Below are 18,246 nucleotides of genomic sequence, written 5' to 3' on the forward strand. Positions count from 1 at the left end.
ACAAGCTCAAGCCCAAATGGGAGGGTTCCTTCATTATAGATGAAGTTCTCACTGGAGGAGCCTACCGCCTTCGTAATGCATCGGACAATCGCTTAGAGCCGAACCCATGAAACGCTGCCAGACTCCGAAGATTCTATGCCTAAGTCCGGACTCATTGTTCGTTACCTTTTTCTATTTTTTCTCTTTGTTTTTATACGACTTCTAGCCTGTGTGCAGATAAACCGCACACTTAAGGGGTCTACATCCTTAAATGTACATACCCCACTATACCTGGGGGCTTCTTGTCACAGAAGCTTATTATTATTTCTCGAGCGTCAAGCTCACTGTACATATGTGTCGTCTCCTCATATATGCCTTTTGTTCGCCATTATATGCACCTTTATGAATTAAGTTTTCGCCAAGCTGGGTTGCCTGGCTCCTGTGCTTATACCCTACGTTCCCATTTGTTCGGCTAGGGCATAAAGGGAGCACCTCTGCGATTGTTACAGCCAGGTTATCCAGACATGTATCTCAGACGGGTGAAGCCGAAAGCTAGCGTTCCTAAGGGAATAATTGGTCGGCGGACAAAAGATGAACCACCCTCGTTGCCATACAAGCCCCAAAAAATTGTGTGTATTGTGATTTCTCGCATCACAGTTTTGGCATGCATAATAACGCGTGTTGGCCCAGGGAGAGGAACCCTTAACGGAACTATTCTCCCTGGAAGATGTTTCTTACGATCAAATGTAATATAACTCCCCAAATACAACTTGTCTATTCAAGAAACTATGACCGGACCGCCTAGTTTCCGAACATACTTTGGTGTTTACCAACGGTATAGTATTCCGAAACACTCAGAATCACGAGCTTCGGAGGTTGAAGCAGAAGGTCTGCCATGATAATCGTTTTACAATTCGACTGGAGAAAAGTTTGCCGATAACAAGTACATTGCTACTTGGACTCGAAAACTTCTTCCTATTCTAGACCATCTAATAAGTTGTCTAGCTTACAATCCTGTTGAGAATACTTGGCGGCTATCTTTACTTGGTCATATACTAAGCTAACAAGAATTTCCTGTCCATCTGGTCCCTGAGGCCCGACCCGGGCCATATGATTCGGATCAAGTCCGGTGTACCGTGTTTTCACCATGGCCCATGCTTCTCGTGCGCCTTCTCGGCAGGCTGATATCTTCCATAGCCCAAAGCAGCGACGAGCTCCCTTGAATAAATTCACGAGCTCCTCCATGCTTCCTGGAGGTGAATCGGCTGGCCATAGAGCTTTAGTAATGTTCCTCATTGCCTTCCGGGCTCGCTCATGCACTTTGGATAGCTCTTGTAATAGATCGCCTTGAAATCTGGACACCTCTCCATCGGGCCGACCAGTCAGCACACCTAGAAAAACAAAATTGTCAAAACTTTCCACTTGGGGACCATACGAAAGTACGGTTTAAGAGCATACTAAATATGCCGCCTTTCAGCTTTCTGTTTTCCTTCTAGGTATCCGCCGGTTGGGCTCGTATATCCTTCAGCTCCTCGGCTAGCTGGATGTTGGTATCTTGTAGCTTGTTCTTCTCATCCTTGGTCCGTGTCAGTATACACTAACCAGCGGCCTCCTGCCTTTCGGCATGTTGTTTATCCACCTGCGCGGCCTTTAGTTTCTCTTCCAGCCGATCCGGCGATCCTGCCATGGTATATACCATAGTGTTTATTTCAAAATAACATTACTGTCATGTGATTATATTTTCCGGACATAAGTGGACATTACCAATCGGTGTCTCCTTGGACTTCTCCAGTTCCGCGGTGACAGCAGTTAGCTGGGTCTGACATTTCTCCAGCTCCTGAGACAGCAATTTGTTCTTCTCCATGATTACCTAATTATGCAATGATCCTTAAATCAGTTCTGTCAACTGTTTCAAGTCTCGGGGGCTACTGGCATGTGATTATTAAACCTACACAATTAGGTTCTTACCTGCATATCCTTTGAAAGCTGGCGAGTGGCTCCAGCAAGCCCATCCCGAGCAGCTCGGATGTATGCATCCGCTGAGCTGAAGGCATTGAAGGCCTCTTCAGTGAAGTTGGGGTCGCGCATTGCTGCCCTCCGGCGCCAATGGTTCACTACACTCTCCACTTCGGAGTTGATGACGGATACATTATCCGAGTCTTCGGAGAAAGGACAATATGGTATTGCACCCGTATTAACTCTAGCCCTGGAGGCAGGGTTCGGGGTCAGATTGGTTGATGCATGTCCACCGAGATCTACGGACACAGTTCGGCGAACGCTCTTTCTGAAATATGGCACAGTATGGAACGCTACAATTCGGTATGATTGACATGGGGCATATTAAAAACCATACCTCTTTGATGAAGGCTTGGCAGTATCGCCATCCGCCTTTCTCTTCGAAGACCCACCTCGCACAGGCTCCGCCCTCTTAAGGGATGCCTCTGATGCGGAGTGGCGAGACGAGCGCCGCCCCTTTAAAGCACGAGACAGTGCGGTGGGTGAAGCGCAGTGAGAAAAGTCTTTTGGAGGAGACGTCTTTGGGGTACTTACGTGAGAGGAAGGGAGAAGGCCGGGGTAATCGGCTGTAATGGCCACTTTTGTGCCATTGTAGCTCGCCTGATAGAAGACCCCCTCCTTGAGCTCTACAAATATATCCGGATCCTCCTCAAATCCGGGATCCAGGTCCCGAATATGATCCTCCGGCTGCAGAGCAGGGCTATAGATCCCCGCGACAGCCTTCCTCCATTCCTGTTAAAGATAGTCGGATTAAAGTTCAACTAATTACGACTTAGGAAGGAGATCGAGTATAGTTACGAAGCAAAGACTCACCCAGCTAGGGGGATTGTACATGGAAAAGCCTTCTAGTCATTTAAGGCGAGTGAACTCTTCTTTCTCCCCTTTATAAAGATGAGCCAACATGGCGGCCAGGGCGGCAAAGTTGTCCGGACCCTTACGCCCGTAGCGTGATGTGTCATCCTCCCCGTTGTAGTTCCAGGTGGGGAGTCCTCTGAATTGGAGTGGCTGAACGCCTCGCGTTATGGAAATCGCCATTACCTCAGTTACGGACAGTCCGGATTGGGCGAGTATCTTTATCTTGTCCATTAACTTCTTAACCTCTGCACTATCTTCCTCCTCGAGGCTCCGAGGGCGCTAGCTATGGCACTTCTTTAACGGAGCGTTGGAAAACTCGGGTAGGCCTCGTCGGATTGGGTCTGAGAGAACAATGTCTTCAATATAAAACCACTCCAAGGGCCACTCTTCGGATGCCTTCTTCAAAGTGCCGAATAGGTATGCTGTCCCGGCTATGCGCCATACTTCGGCACCGCCCACCTTGAATATGGATCCCTTTTGGGAGCGAGGGACGAGGCAGAAAAGCTTCCTCCACAACTCAAAATGGGCCTCATAGCCTAGAAACAGCTCACAAAGAGCAACGAAGCCTGAGATGTGCAGTGTGGAGCCCGGAGTAAGATTGTGCAGCTAGAGTCCATAGTACTCCAGGAGACCTCGGAGGAAAGGGTGGATTGGAAATCCAACGCCTCTCGAAAGAAAGGAAACGAAACACACTCGCTCCCCTTCTAAGGGATTAGGGAAATTTTCTGCCAGGGCTTCGCCAGTAAAAGATGTTAATCCCGCCCAAACGTGGACTAGATCCGCTGGAGGGAGATATCCCTGCACGTGGAGCTTGGTCAGCTGGGCATGGGATACTGAGAAGCTCTCCCAATTGCCTTTTGGAGGACCGTGGGGGCGGGAGGAAGAACTGGGAGCGCTGGCCATGCTTGCGTGGTTTCTTGTGGCAAGTTTGGAGGATTTTCGCCTGGTGTGGAATGGCATCTGAGATCTAATCTCCTTAAATAGACGCCTTCTGTACGCTGTTAGGGTGTTTTCTGTAAAAACGCTTGGACCTTTCGTATTCGTTTGACACGTGGAAGCTGAGGCGACGGTGGCGCGGAAGCTAAAGGGCGTGATGTTTAATGCAAAGCCATCCGGAGTATCATGGAGGGGCCACCCAGCAAAACCGAAGATATAGAAGCCGAATACTGCGTAATCATCGGAAGGTCGAATGCGGTTCTTTTTGTTACTTTGGAATTCGGAGGAGGAACCCGCCTTGCAATGCCGAAGACGATCTGCGTGCCGAACATGTCATCATTGAAGCCTAGTTCGGGGGCTACTGAGGGAGTCCCGGATTAGGGGGTCCCCGGGCGTCCGAGCTATGTAACATGGGCCGGACTGATGGTCCATGAAGATACAAGACGGAAGGCTTTCCCCGTGTCCGGATAGGACTCTCCTTTGCGTGGAAGGCAAGCTTGCCGTTCGGATATGAAGATTTATCTCTCTGTAAACTGACTCTATACAACCCTAGCCCCCTCCGGTGTCTATATAAACCGGAGGGTTTAGTCCGTAGAGGCAATCATAATCATACAGGCTAGACATCTAGGGTTTAGCCATTACAATCTCGAGGTAGATCAACTCTTGTAACCCATATACTCATCAAAGTCTATCAAGCAGGAAGTAGGGTATTACCTCCATCAAGACGGCCCGAACCTGGGTAAACATCGTGTCCCCGGCCTCCTGTTACCTTTGATCCTTAGACGCACAGTTCGGGACCCCCTACCCGAGATCTGCCGGTTTTGACAGTGACAATTACTTCCCACATTTGATCTTTCGACCAGGTCAGAGCGGAGTACCGGACAACAGAAAATCAAGATTGGAGCACACCAAATGCCTGCTTGACATCCTTCCTGCAAGCCTCCTGACACTTGGCAAAGTAGGAGTTCTTGCCTTCTGGCATAGGGTGTGAGATACTCTTCACAAAGGTGGACCATCTCGGATAGATGTCATCTGCTAAGCCCTTGTTATAGTGGCGCCCATTGACCTCGAAGTTCACCGGAGGAGCATGACCTTCAACAAGCTTGGGGAAGACATTCGAGCAGTGCAGTACGTTGATGTCATTGTGTGTTCCTGGCATACCAAAAAAGGAGTGCCAAATCCAGAGGTCCTGTGTGGCCACTGCCTCAAGTACCTCACCACAAGCTCCTTTGGCGCCTTTGTACATCCCCTGCCAAGCAAATGGACAGTTTTTCCATGCCCAATGTGTTGGAGATATAACTACTGGGTATGACCCGCCCAGGAGGGGCCGGGTCATGCCACTGGCGGTTTAAGATGAAGGGGCCCAAGAAGATATGAAGATGGCGGTTCATAGAGCAAGCTTATTGAAGGCCCAAGGCCCGGGGACGACTTGAGGCCCACGGGTGCGAGCCGCCATATGGTTAACTTGTATTGTAAGGCAAGCTTAATTAGATACGAAGCTGGACATGTTTTTATGAGCCGGCCGGGATTCTGTAAGCCATCGGGCATCAACCTGTATATAAAGGGGTGACCCGGTGGCGGGTTAACTCAAGAAACAACTCATCGAGAACTAGGTCAAGTGTATTCGCTCCCGGGTAATCAAAACCCAAGCAATACAACCTAAAGCAGGAGTAGGCTTTTACCTCGTTGAAAGGGGCCGAACCTGGGTAAACTCTCTGTGTCCTTTGTCCCGTTTAACCCCTTCAAGCTAACCTAGCTGCGATGGCTCCGCACCTAAGTCCTTTTGCTAGGGCATCTGTCGTGTTAAGTCCATGATAGTTGGCGCCCACCGTGGGGCCAACGCACGGTGGTTTCGAGTTCTTGAAGGGCAGCTTCGTAGGGATGAAGGGATATGCCGTCGGCCAGATGACTAAAAGCCGCCGCGGTAAGCTCTACATCGACGACGCTGGCTGGGGCCCCAAGGCCGGCTCAATCGAGTATGGTTACCAGGTCCCCTTTGTCGGAATCCACATCTTCATCGGCAAGATCGGTGAGTCGGAGCCTGAGCCGGACATCTGCACCGACATCGTCGAGACGGCTCAGCGCGCATGACCCGCCAAGGTTCAAGTCGCCATGAAGCACGCCTTTGTGGGTTTTATCCACGTAGTGGATCTTGAGGAAGGATCTGTGTCCGGTGGAGAGACGGCCATCTATTCTGGTGATGGATCTTCAACCGGCGAGACCAACTCCATATATCAATTGCAAGATGGTGGGCTTGGGGGTTGTTCCGATGGTGACAGTATTCCGGACCCCTATGAGTCACCGAACAGGGTTGCGATCTTCATGGCTGGCACGCAACCGGTGCTAGGTTCGACAACTGCTGCGGCTACGACCTCTAGTTCAATGGCTGCGGCGACGGATGGGGCTAGCGGCTCTGCGCGCCCGCCGGCTCAAGTGTTGTCCGAGCTCTTGGAGGCTTTGGCGACCTTATTGGCTGCAGAGGTGACACCAGAGAATCAAACACAACATAAGGTGGATGTTGCGAAAATGTGAGATGAGGTAGCTCAAGCCAAGGAAGAATTTAATGCTGACAATGCTAGGATGGCAACGGAACGAGCTGCTTTGGACGCTGAGACACAACGGATTCAAGCAGAGTTGTTCCGGCTTACCTTGGATCAGAATGGTTCAAACACCATAATGAGGAGGAGGCATCAGACCCGTCTACCCATAGAGTTTGAGGCTAGGAACCTCTTCAATACACCTGGGGAAGGAACCAGTGACCCACCCATGGTAAACCGGGTTGTCGAGGCACCCGTGACCGGAGCGCCGGTTCAGCCACGTGCTGTAGACCCGCCTCGTTTGAATTTGACTCCGCCTTAGCATGTTCCGACACCGCTGGGTCATTATTCTAACCCTCTGGACAATATGATTGCTGTAGCTACGCGATTGGCGACTCTCCCCATTGAAGGCGAGTCTCCAGCCGAGATGGAGATACGGAGGGCTGGAGAGCTTCTTCAGACGGCGGTGGCTCAACAGGCGGCTTACTCATACAGTCGTGAGCGGATTCATTCAACCCCGAGTCCAAGCCAGAGTTATAGCAGGCATATTGATTCGCTAGCGGTCTCGAGTAGTGAACGACACTTGGCGTATGTGTGTGGATTATACAGACCTTAACAAGGCCTGTCCGGCTGATCCTTTTGCTCTCCCTCGTATTGATCAGAACATCGATGCTACGACGGGTTGTGAGCGTTTGAGTTTTCTAGATGCTTATTCTGGTTATCGTCAGATCAAGATGGCAGTTAAGGACCTGGAGAAGACAACTTTTATCACTCCTTTTGGAGCCTTCTGCTATGTGTCTATGCCTTTTGGGCTCAAGAGTGCCCAGGCGACTTATCAGCATTGTGTTCAGAATTGCCTCCACAATCAAGTTGGACACAATGTTCATGCTTATGTGGATGACATAGTTGTGAAATCAAGGAAGAAAGAGACCTTGTTAGATGATATGAAGGAGACCTTTGACAACCTCCGGGTCTACAAGATGATGCTTAACCCGGCCAAGTGTGTCTTTGGTGTGCCAGCAGGCAAGCTCTCGGGTTTTTTGGTTTCTGAAAGAGGCATTGAAGCTAACCCAGAGAAAATCAAGGCTATCACTTCTTTGGCTAAACCGGCGTGTATTAATGATGTCCAGCGTCTGGCGGGTCAAATTGCGGCTTTAAGCCGGTTTATAAGCCGTTTGGGCGAAAAGGCTTTCCCTCTGTATTAGATGATGAATAAAACAGATCACTTTGTCTGCAGTGATGCTGCCAATCAGGCGTTTGAAGGATTGAAAAAGTAGTTGGCTGAGCTGTCGATCCTTGCAGCTCCTATTGATAAGGAGCCCTTGCTGTTATATGTAGCTGCTAATAGCAGAGCCGTCAGTGTGACGATTGTTGTGGAAAGGAAAGAATCAGTCAAGGAACATCCGGTTTGGCGGCCAGTTTATTATGTCAGTGAGGTACTCATTGAATCTAAGCAGAGATACCCACATTGGCAGAAGCTGGTTTATGGAGTGTTCATGGCTAGTCGTAAGTTAAAGCAGTATTTCCTTGGTCATCCCATCACTGTGGTCAGTTCTGCTCCTTTGGGGGATATTATTCAAAACAGAGAAGCCACAGGCCGGGTGGCCGAGTGGGCCATTGAGCTTGGACCCCATGTTTTAAAATACATGCCTCGGACAGCTATGAAGTCTCAAGCACTCGAGGATTTCATCAATGACTGGACAGAGCTGCAGATGCCTAAGGAGAAGCCGGATAACACATATTGAACTATTTATTTTGATGGGTCCAGGCAGTTAGAAGGCTCGGGGCTGGAGTTATTTTGACTTCCCCATGAGGTGATAAATTTTGTTATGTCTTAAGGTTGATGTTCCCTTGTACTAACAATGCAGCTGAGTAGGAAGCCTTGCTCCATGGTCTTCGGATTGTTAAAGAAATGAATCTAAGCCGGGTGAGGTGTTTCGTCGACTCAGATTTGGTGGCTCAGCAACTTTTAGGAACTTGGGATTCCAAGGATCCACTCATGCCGGCTTATTGCCGAGAGGTTGAGGCTATCGCTGGTCATTTCAAGGGTTATCAAGTGGAACATGTTGATCGCAGGAAAATTAGGCGGCTGATGCTTTAAGACGGCTGGTGTCCCAGCGTAAGCCGGTACCACCTAATGTTTTCCTTGATATTTTTCATAACCCTTCAGTTAAATTGCCTATGGAGGAAGATCTTGCTGTTCCTGACCCGAAGGCGCAGTTGGTGGTGGCTCTTCATGCTATTCCTGATATAGTTCCATATTTGGCTTATACGACCCAGGTGAGTTGCCTGCGGATGAAACTTTGGCCAGACAGATAACCCGACGGTCTAAGTCGATGACTATTGTCAATGGCGAGTTGCACCGATGTAGTGTCACAGGGGCGTTTTAGCACTGTGTTTCTCCAGAGGGCCGTGAGATTCTATGAGAGATTCATGAAGGAGAGTGTGGCCATCATGCCGACTCTAAATCTCTCGTGGCTAAGGCTTTTCGTCATGGGTTTTATTGGCTGACGGCCCATGCTGATGCAGAGGATTTGGTCAACAAGTGTGATGGTTGTCAGAAATTTTCAAGACGAGCTCATGTGCTGGCTCAAGAATTGAGGATGATTCCAATTGCTTGGCCGTTTGCAGTTTGGGGGCTGGATATGGTTGGGCCTTTTAAAAGGTCCAAGGACAAAAAGACTCACCTCTTGGTGGCGGTTGACAAGTTTACAAAGTGGGTTGAGGCAGAGCCGGTCAGCAAGTTTGACGCGGCAACGTTGGTTCAATTCATGAAAAGGTGATTTTCCATTTTGGTTACCCTCACAGCATCATAACTGATAATGTCACTAATCTGTCTAAAGGTGCTATGAAAGAATTTTGTCAACGTGAACATATTCATCTTGATGTTTCATCTGTGGCCCACCCCCAGTCCAATGGTCAAGCTGAAAGAGACAATCAAGAAATCTTGAGAGGCATAAAGCCCCGGCTTATGGTCCCTTTGCAGAGGACGCCGGGTTGTTGGGTTGAGTAGTTACCTTCAGTGCTTTGGAGTATCAATACAACCCCAACAGATCCACGGGTTATACGCCTTTCTTCATGGTTTACGGAGCAGAGGCGGTTCTTCCCAGTGACATCCGTCATGACTCGCCTCGCGTGGCGGCTTATGTTGAAGCTGATAATGAAAAGGCACGACAGGATGCTCTTGACCTCCTGGATGAGGAGCGTGACCTTGCGGCGGCTCATTCAGCAATCTACCAGCAAGATCTGCATCGTTATCAAAGCCGCCGGATTAAAACCCGAACCTTTCAAGAAGGTGACTTGGTGCTCCGGCTCATCCAGGATCAAACTGACATGCACAAGTTGTCCCCACCTTGGGAAGGGCCCTTTGTGGTCAGCAAAAATCTGAACAACGGGTCATAGTACCTCATTGATATTCGAGATCACAAGGACTCACGCAAGTCTGAGGGGGAGACCCGCCGGCCTTAGAACATTGCTCATCTTCGGCCTTATTACACTTGAGCTACTGGCTCGTGTGTTGTACATATTTTCATCCATGTATATATTATGACTAAGTATAATAAAGCCGGCATCCCTAATAATTCAGGGCCTCTGTCGTTTCATTTCTGAGAATCTGAGTCTTTATTGTCAATTCATAAGATCACTCGGGGGCTTCCAGCTCACTGAGCATAGCTATGACTACCCTCTTGATCCGGCTTGCACGCCTGGTTACAAATAACATGGGGGCTTCCTGCTCATTGAGCATAGCTATGACTACCCTTTGATCCGGCTTATACGCCTGGTTGCAAATGACTTGGGGGTTTTCTGCCCAAGAAAAAGGTTACCAAAGAGAACTTGTTACAGTGTACAGTTCAAACATAGGTAACCTGCCTTGATGGCTTGTTAAAGGTCACTTGGGGGCTTCCTGTTCAAATGAACATAACTATCTTTACCCTTTTGATTGGCTTGAACGCCAGGTGTATTCACCAAAAATCCGGGTTATCCTGCCTTTGTATGTTTGCCACTCCGCCCAGGTAATCCTGGAATGACTCGCCGAACTCTTGACAGTGAATCTTATAACGACCCTAAACTTGTCAAAGTTAAAATGGCGATTGGTCATGTGAGGCCCGGCTTACAGGTTTGAATAAAGGATTTGCTCAGTGGCTGTGCGGCCCCTGAATTGCACTTGATATTGATGTTTGGCAGCCTATGAAAGCCTTGTTTTTTCTGGTTTATTATTTTTATTTGAACATTTTTTTGGGTTCATCTTTTGTACCATATTTACATATGGTTTAAAACGATTTAGGCCATGTAGCCTTAATCTCTATGACTCATATTTGAGCATATCTGAGGTTTCTTGATAACCCGGCCTTGCTTTGGACAATAAGTTGCCAGTATGTTTTGATTGTGCACTTAGAGCGCTGCGCTCTAAGTCTTTGGGATGTTACCCTTGCTGCATATGGCGTGGTAAGCCGGCAGTATGAACAAATTTCGCAGGTATGTTATTTACTTGTTATATGAATATGCGAGGTTTTGATAACCCGCCCTGGTCATGGACTATATAGTCTCTAGCGGCTTTTATATGGGACATCATGACCCGCCCTGGGGTAAACCGCCAGGGCACTTTTAATCTGCTTGTGTGTAGGGAATATGATAAGTATGACCTGTATGATTGATAATATTGTGAGCAGAAACAGCAGATCTGCCCATATCAAGATCGACGGTTTAAAGTGTTATAAAAATAAACATGCACGATGGCATGGCAGATCATGGTTTTCATCTAGCCTATTACAAGGCATCGAACGGCCCAAAAGAATAAGTGTTTTGATGCACACGTCATCCCATGCTGTGGACGATAAGCCGGCCCTTGGGTCAGTTGTCTTGACCTTGGCATGTTGAAGATTCCGGGTTATCTTGCACCGGCTCTTCTTCTTCTTCACCCGTTGGCTGGAAGTCAAATGTGGCCGAATTGATCCCAGTCAAAGCTTTGAAAACATCTTCATTTTCTATAAGGGTTGACGGGTCAGTGTCAGGAGTGAAGGTGTGCTTATGTGTTGGCGGGATAAGGTCCATGGCCTCATGAACTGGTGCTTTCACTTTTACGTTTTCAGCATCATAAACCAGATGATACTTGGAGAGATCAGTTTCCTCAGCCAATTTGCTTGCTAAAGGATGCATCTCTCTTACTATTTTGGTGAAGTCATCGGTGCTGAAGGGAGACCCGTCTTCCTTTAAACTTGGGTAGCCAGTGGCCAGCTCTTCCGGGTCAAGTTCTACTTGCCATGCCTTTGCCCGGCTCAGTGCGGTAATATCACCGGCTCTAGCGGCTGATATCTTTAATTCTTCAAACCTTTGGGGCAGCACAGATAGTTTCTCCAACACTTCCTTGATGAGGGAAGGTGGCTGCTTCTTATGGGAGGCAGTAGAAATAGCCCGTTGAGCACCAGTGTACAACTGCTCCACAAGGGTATACACAACTTTAAGCCTTATGCGCATGTCTTGACCCAGCTTGGAGCTTCTGGAGCCTGCATCAGTAAAGGTATTGCTAAACTGGCCAATGATTGTGATAAACTGATGATACAAGTTGAAGTATTCTATTACTTACCGAAGATGGCAGCTGTCATGTTGTGGATTTGCTGCCATAAGATGGATAATTTGTCAGTCATCGGTTTAAGAGCAGCCTCTACATCTTCTGCTCTCTTTAATAAAGCTGTCTTCTCGGACTCCCAGCCGGTTCTCTCAGCACTGAAGTCCTTTTTCAGCTTTTCAATATCTTCCAAAGCGGTCTTCAGCTCTGATTCGGCCTTAGAAGTCTCAGATTGCTGGGTTTGAATGTTTTGCCTCAGATCATTGATTTGGGATTCCTTCATATTTATTTCATCCTACAACACACAAGAGATAGGCAGCATTATGATCATCTTATTTGAAGTCCCAAGCACAATACAAGTTTTTTACTTGGCACTTGGGGGCTAATGTACATTGCTCTTTTTGAAGACAAATCGTTAATGACCCGGCTAAGTTTTCTACGACTACAGCCGGCTCATGGGGGCTACATATTCGGATCTTATTCATAAATATGGTGATAAGTCCTGGCTTAGCCATACTAATGAAGCCGGCCCTTGGGAGCTACACATTCTGACTTTGCATATTAACAAGGATATTTAAGTCTACTGCATATTCAAGTTCTTCATATTCAATAGACTTGGCGACTGACAGATATATATTTGTATGAGAAAAGTTTTTGTTTACCTCAAAACGATCCTTCATGAGATTAACCAAGCCGGCTTCAAAGTCATGGCTGGTGTGAAGGCGGTTCAAGTAACCTGCGTGAAGCTCATGGGCATTGAATTGAGCATAGCTCTCCAGATCCAGTTTCCACTTGCCTTTGTCAACAGCTGAGAATTCCTCTTTGGCGTTGTGCTTGGACAAGACGGTGGGGTTACCTGGCGCTGTGTAAGCTGTCCCAGTAACTATTACATCTTCGGTTTCTTGAGCCGGCTGAGCAGGACTGGGCGGCTTAGCATTCTCCAGATCAACATTCATGGAGTCCATGGTCACATGGTGCTCCTCTGGCGGCAGATCATCCATGGCTGCTTCAGAAGTTTGATACAGAGACTTAGACATTGTCTGCTTCTCCGGGTCAGCAACCTTGGGATCTTCGGTCGGCTTATTAATGTTCAGCTTCTTGCTGGCTTTGGCCATAGCACTGAAAAAAACACAATGAGATTAGTATACCAATTGATTAAGGTGTTAAAGCAAGCGGGCTTAAGTGTTCTCACCCAGGAATAGTCTTAAACAGAGGAACCTGAGTCCCAGTGGAGTCACCAGATGAAGAGTGAGAGGTTCCCCGATAGTTTGAATCAGAAGGGTTAAGAGGTTGTCAAAAAAGACCCGCCTTGGGAAAAGCTAAGTCGGAAATCTGCGAAACCTCTGGACGGCACTTGCGAGGAGCCAGAGTGTTGGGTAAGCCGCAGGAGATAATCCCACCACCGCTGTTCCGGGTTGTGCGGCGAGCTTCATGCTGCTATTTCTTCAAAATAAAGTTGGGATCCAAGTAAGCTAAAGGGTGATAATACCTTACTTTCCGCTCGCTTGACGAACTTTCTGTCTTGGCAGAGGTTCTGAGTCGGAGGAAAGGATAGTTACCTCTTCACCGTCTGCGTGGCTGCCTTCCGCGTCATCCTGATAGTGATCATTGTCAATAAGATGTACAAAAAATGAGCCAATGGAGTCAAGTTCTACCTCCGACTCATCATCATCCAAGTTAAATAACTCGGAGGGGTTGGTCTTCTTCTTGGCCGGCTTTTTAGGAGCCTTATTCTTTGTCCGGGTCTTCTTGGCCGGTTTATCTTGCAACTTCTTGTTCCAGAAAGGAGAATCGGCCTGCAGAAGTTAAAATGACTAAGAAGGCAGCTTAAGTGAATAATTGAGTAAACCAGAAATTGTTTGAAATACCTACAGCTAGAGGTTTGTTAAGGGTACAAAAAGGATTTAAGCTGGTCTTTCTGCAATCTTCCAAGCTCTTGTTCAGCAGAGTCTTGGTCATATCATTGATATCTTCATAATTCAGTTCTATCTGACAGTGGCGTTGAGGGTCTTTGACATTGCCAGTATACTCACACATTAAACTGGAGCGACGTCTTAAGGGCAAAATTCTCGAGGCGACCCAGCATCGGACTAGGTCGACTCCAGTCAAACTGTTAGCCATTAAGGCTCTGATATTTGAAAAGATGGGCATATATTTGGCCCGTTCTTCTATGCTAATCAGTTCTGTAAGAGGGTGCCTGTTGCTAAGCCGGTTTTCACGGTAACCCGATAGAGGATTTTTCCCCTTCTGGAGAAGTGTCTTGGCAGTAAAACCAAGTCTGATTCCAGTCCTTAGGATGACTGGGTAGTTTGGCGGCGGGGAAGGTGGCTTCTTTCCACCTCTGAATCAAAATGCCACCTAACTCTAGGCTGGGCCCATCTGTGAATTCAGTCTGCCAGTTTAAATAATAAAATTGTCTGAACAATTCTACGGTGGGCTCTTGTTGAAGGTATACTTCGCAAAACACTTGAAAGTTGCAGATGTTTGAAACGGAATTGGGCCCGATATCTTGAGGATGGAGCTTGCAAAAGTGCAGCACATCACAGAAGAATTTTGAGCCAGGTGGGGTAAAACCTCGGAGCAGATGATCAGTGAAGACAATTACTTCACCTTCCTTGGGCTGAGGAGGGGTTTCCGTGCCTGGGACCCTCCAATGGTTGACATCTTTTTTGGCTAAGACGCCCGTTTGGACATACTCGTTCAATGTTTCCTCGGTGACCCGGGAGATGACCCAGTTGCATGAGGTGACGGTCTTGGCTTTAGACATGTTTTGACTACAAAGGAAAATATGGCGGGTTAAGGATTGTGCTGCTAAGCCGGCCAGTGATCAAAAAGTAAGTGCTATAAAGGTCGACATGATTAAACCGGAAAACAATGCCGGGTTATACAGATTATGAATATATACTGGCGGCTTCAAAGGGGACTAATGGTATATGGCGGGTTATGGTTTATCGCTTAAGCCGCCCGAACAGTTGCCATATTTCAGGTCTATAAGTGAATTTTTGTTAAGTGATGTATGATATGTCCATTTTGCATCATGTTTTCTTACTGTTATTTAAGATGTTTTTATCCATAATAATGCTTTTTGGAGTAATTCTAATGCCTTTTCTCTCATAATATCCAAGGTATACACAAAGAGGGAGTATTCCGGCAGCTGGAAATCTGGACCTGAAAAAGCTACGCCAGGCTACCTATTCTGCACAACTCCAAATGAGCTGAAACTTCACGAGGATTTTTTATGGAATATATAAGAATTATTGGAGCAAATAAATACCATAGGGGGCCCACCGGGTGGGCACAACCCACCTGGGCGCGCCAGGGAGCCCAGGCGCGCCCTGGTGGGTTGTGCTCACCCAGGCCCACCTCCGGTGCCCATCTTCTGGTACATAGCTCATTTTGACCTAGAAAAAATAAGGAGAGGACTTTCGGGACGGAGCGCCGCCGTCTCAAGGCAGAACTTGGGCAGGAGCACTTTTGCCCTCCGGTGGAGCGATTCCGTCAGGGGAACTTCCCTCCCGGAGGGGGAAATCACCGTCATCATCATCACCAACAACTCTCCCATCGTGGGGAGGGCAATCTCCGTCAACATCTTCAACAACACCATCTCATCTCAAACCCTAGTTCATCTCTTGTGTTCAATCTTGTTACCGGAACTATAGATTGGTGCTTGTGGGTGACTAGTAGTGTTGGTTACATCTTGTAGTTGAATACTATATGGTTTATTTAGTGGAAGATTATATGTTCAGATCCAATATGCTATTTAATACTCCTCTTATCATGAGCATGTTTATCATTTGTGAGTAGTTACCTTTGTTCTTGAGGTCACGGGAGAAATCATGTTGCAAGTAATCTTGCGAACTTGATATGTGTTTGATATTTTGATAGTATGTATGTTGTGATTCCCTTAGTGGTGTCATGTGAACGTCGACTACATGACACTTCACCATATTTGGGCCTAAGGGAATGCATTGTGGAGTAGCAATTAGATGATGGGCTGCAAGAGTGACAGAAGCTTAAACCCCAGTTTATGCGCTATTCCGTAAGGGACTGATTGGATCCAAAAGTTTAATGCTATGGTTAGAATTTATTCTTAATACTTTTCTCATAGTTGCGGATGCTTGCGGGAGGGTTAATCATAATTAGGAGCTTTGTTCAAGTAAGAACAACACCTAAGCACCGGTCCACCCACATATCAAATTATCAAAGTAGCGAACACAAATCAAACCAACATGATGAAAGTGACTAGATGAAATTCCCGTGTACCCTCAAGAACACTTTGCTTATCATAAGAGGCCGTTTTGGCCTGTCCTTTGCGTCAAAAGGATTGGGCTACCTTGCTGCACTTTTGCTACTACTATCGTTACTTGCTCGTTACAAATTACCTTGCTATCAAACTACTCTGCTACTTACAATTTCAGCACTTGCATACATTACCTTACTTAAAACTACTTATCATTTCCTTCTGCTCCTCGTTAGGTTCGACACTCTTACTCATTGAAAAGAGCTACAATTGGATACACTCTTGATGATTTAAAGGGCATTAGTCCCACTCTATGTCAGCACAAAATTAATATGGAACCTGATGCTAAACCCGTTGTTGATCACCAACGTCGGTTAAATACAAAGATGAAGGAAGTGGTAAGAATGGAAATCTTAAAGCTTCTGAAAGCAGGTATAATCTATCCTATAGCTGATAGTAGAAGGGTAAGTCTTGTTCATTGTGTCCCTAAGAAAGGAGGTATAATTGTTGTTCCTAATGATAAGAATGAACTTACTCCACAAAGAATTGTTACAGGTTATAGAATGGTAATTGATTTTAGAAAATTAAACAAACGAAATAGAAAAGATCATTACCCTCTGCCTTTTATTGATCAAATGCTTGAAAGATTATCTAAGCACACACACTTTTGCTTCCTTGATGGATATTCTGGCTTTTCACAAATACCTGTTTCTCAACCTGATCAGGAAAAGACCACTTTTACTTGTCCCTTTGGAACCTATGCTTATAGACGTATGCCTTTTGGTTTATGTAATGCACCTGCTACCTTTCAAAGATGTATGAGTGCTATATTCTCTGACTTTTATGAAAAGATTGTTGAGGTTTTCATGGATGACTTCTCTGTTTATGGGAAGTCTTTTGATGATTGTTTAAGCAATCTTGAGCGAGTTTTGCAGAGATGTGAACAAACAAATCTTGTCTTGAATTGGGAGAAGTGCCACTTTATGGTTAATGAAGGCATTGTCTAGGGTCATAAAATTTCTAAAAGAGGTATTGAAGTGGACCAAGCTAAGGTTGATGCAATTAAGAAAATGCCATATCCTAAAGATATAAAAGGTATTCGTAGTTTCTTAGGTCATGCTAGTTTCTATAGGAGATTTATTAAAGACTTCTCTAAAATTTCTAGGCCTTTTACTAGTCTTTTGCAAAAGGACATTCCTTTTGTTTTCGATGATGATTGTTCAGAAGCCTTTAAAACACTCAAGAAAGCCTTAATTTCTGCACCAATTGTTCAACCACCTGATTGGAACTTGCCTTTTGAAATTATGTGTGATGCTAGTGATTATGCTGTTGGTGCTGTTCTAGGACAAAGAGTTGATAAGAAACTGAATGTTATTCATTATGCTAGCAAAACTCTAGATAGTGGTCAAAGAAATTATGCTACTACTGAAAATGAATTCTTAGTAGTGGTGTTTGCTTGTGATAAATTTAGACCTTATATTGTTGATTCAGAAGTAACTGTTCACATAGACCATGCTGCTATTAAATATCTTGTGGAAAAGAAAGATGCTAAACCTAGACTTATTCGATGGGTTCTCTTGTTACAAGAATTTGACTTACATATCATTGATAGAAAAGGAGCTGAGAACCCAGTAGCTGATAATTTGTCTAGGCTTGAAAATTTGCCTGATGACCCACTACCTATTGATGATAGTTTTCCTGATGAGCAGTTAGCTGTAATAAATGTTGCTCATAATACTCCTTGGTATGCTGATTATGCTAATTACATTGTTGCTAAATATTTACCACCTAGCTTTACATACCAACAAAAGAAAAAAAATCTTCTATGATTTAAGACATTACTTTTGGGATGACCCACATCTTTATAAAGAAGGAGTAGATGGTATTATTAGACGTTGTGTACCTGAGCATGAACAGGGACAAATCCTACGGAAATGTCACTCCGAAGCTTATGGAGGGCATCATGCTAGAGATAGAGCTGCTCACTAGGTATTGCAATCTGGATTTTATTGGCCTACTCTCTTCAAGCATGCCCGTAAGTTCATCTTATCTTGTGATGAATGTTAAAGAATAGGTAATATCGGTAAGCGTCAAGAAATGCCTATGAATTATTCACT

Source organism: Triticum aestivum, chromosome 2D (genome assembly GCF_018294505.1).
Source record: "Triticum aestivum cultivar Chinese Spring chromosome 2D, IWGSC CS RefSeq v2.1, whole genome shotgun sequence".
Taxonomy (NCBI): domain Eukaryota; kingdom Viridiplantae; phylum Streptophyta; class Magnoliopsida; order Poales; family Poaceae; genus Triticum; species Triticum aestivum.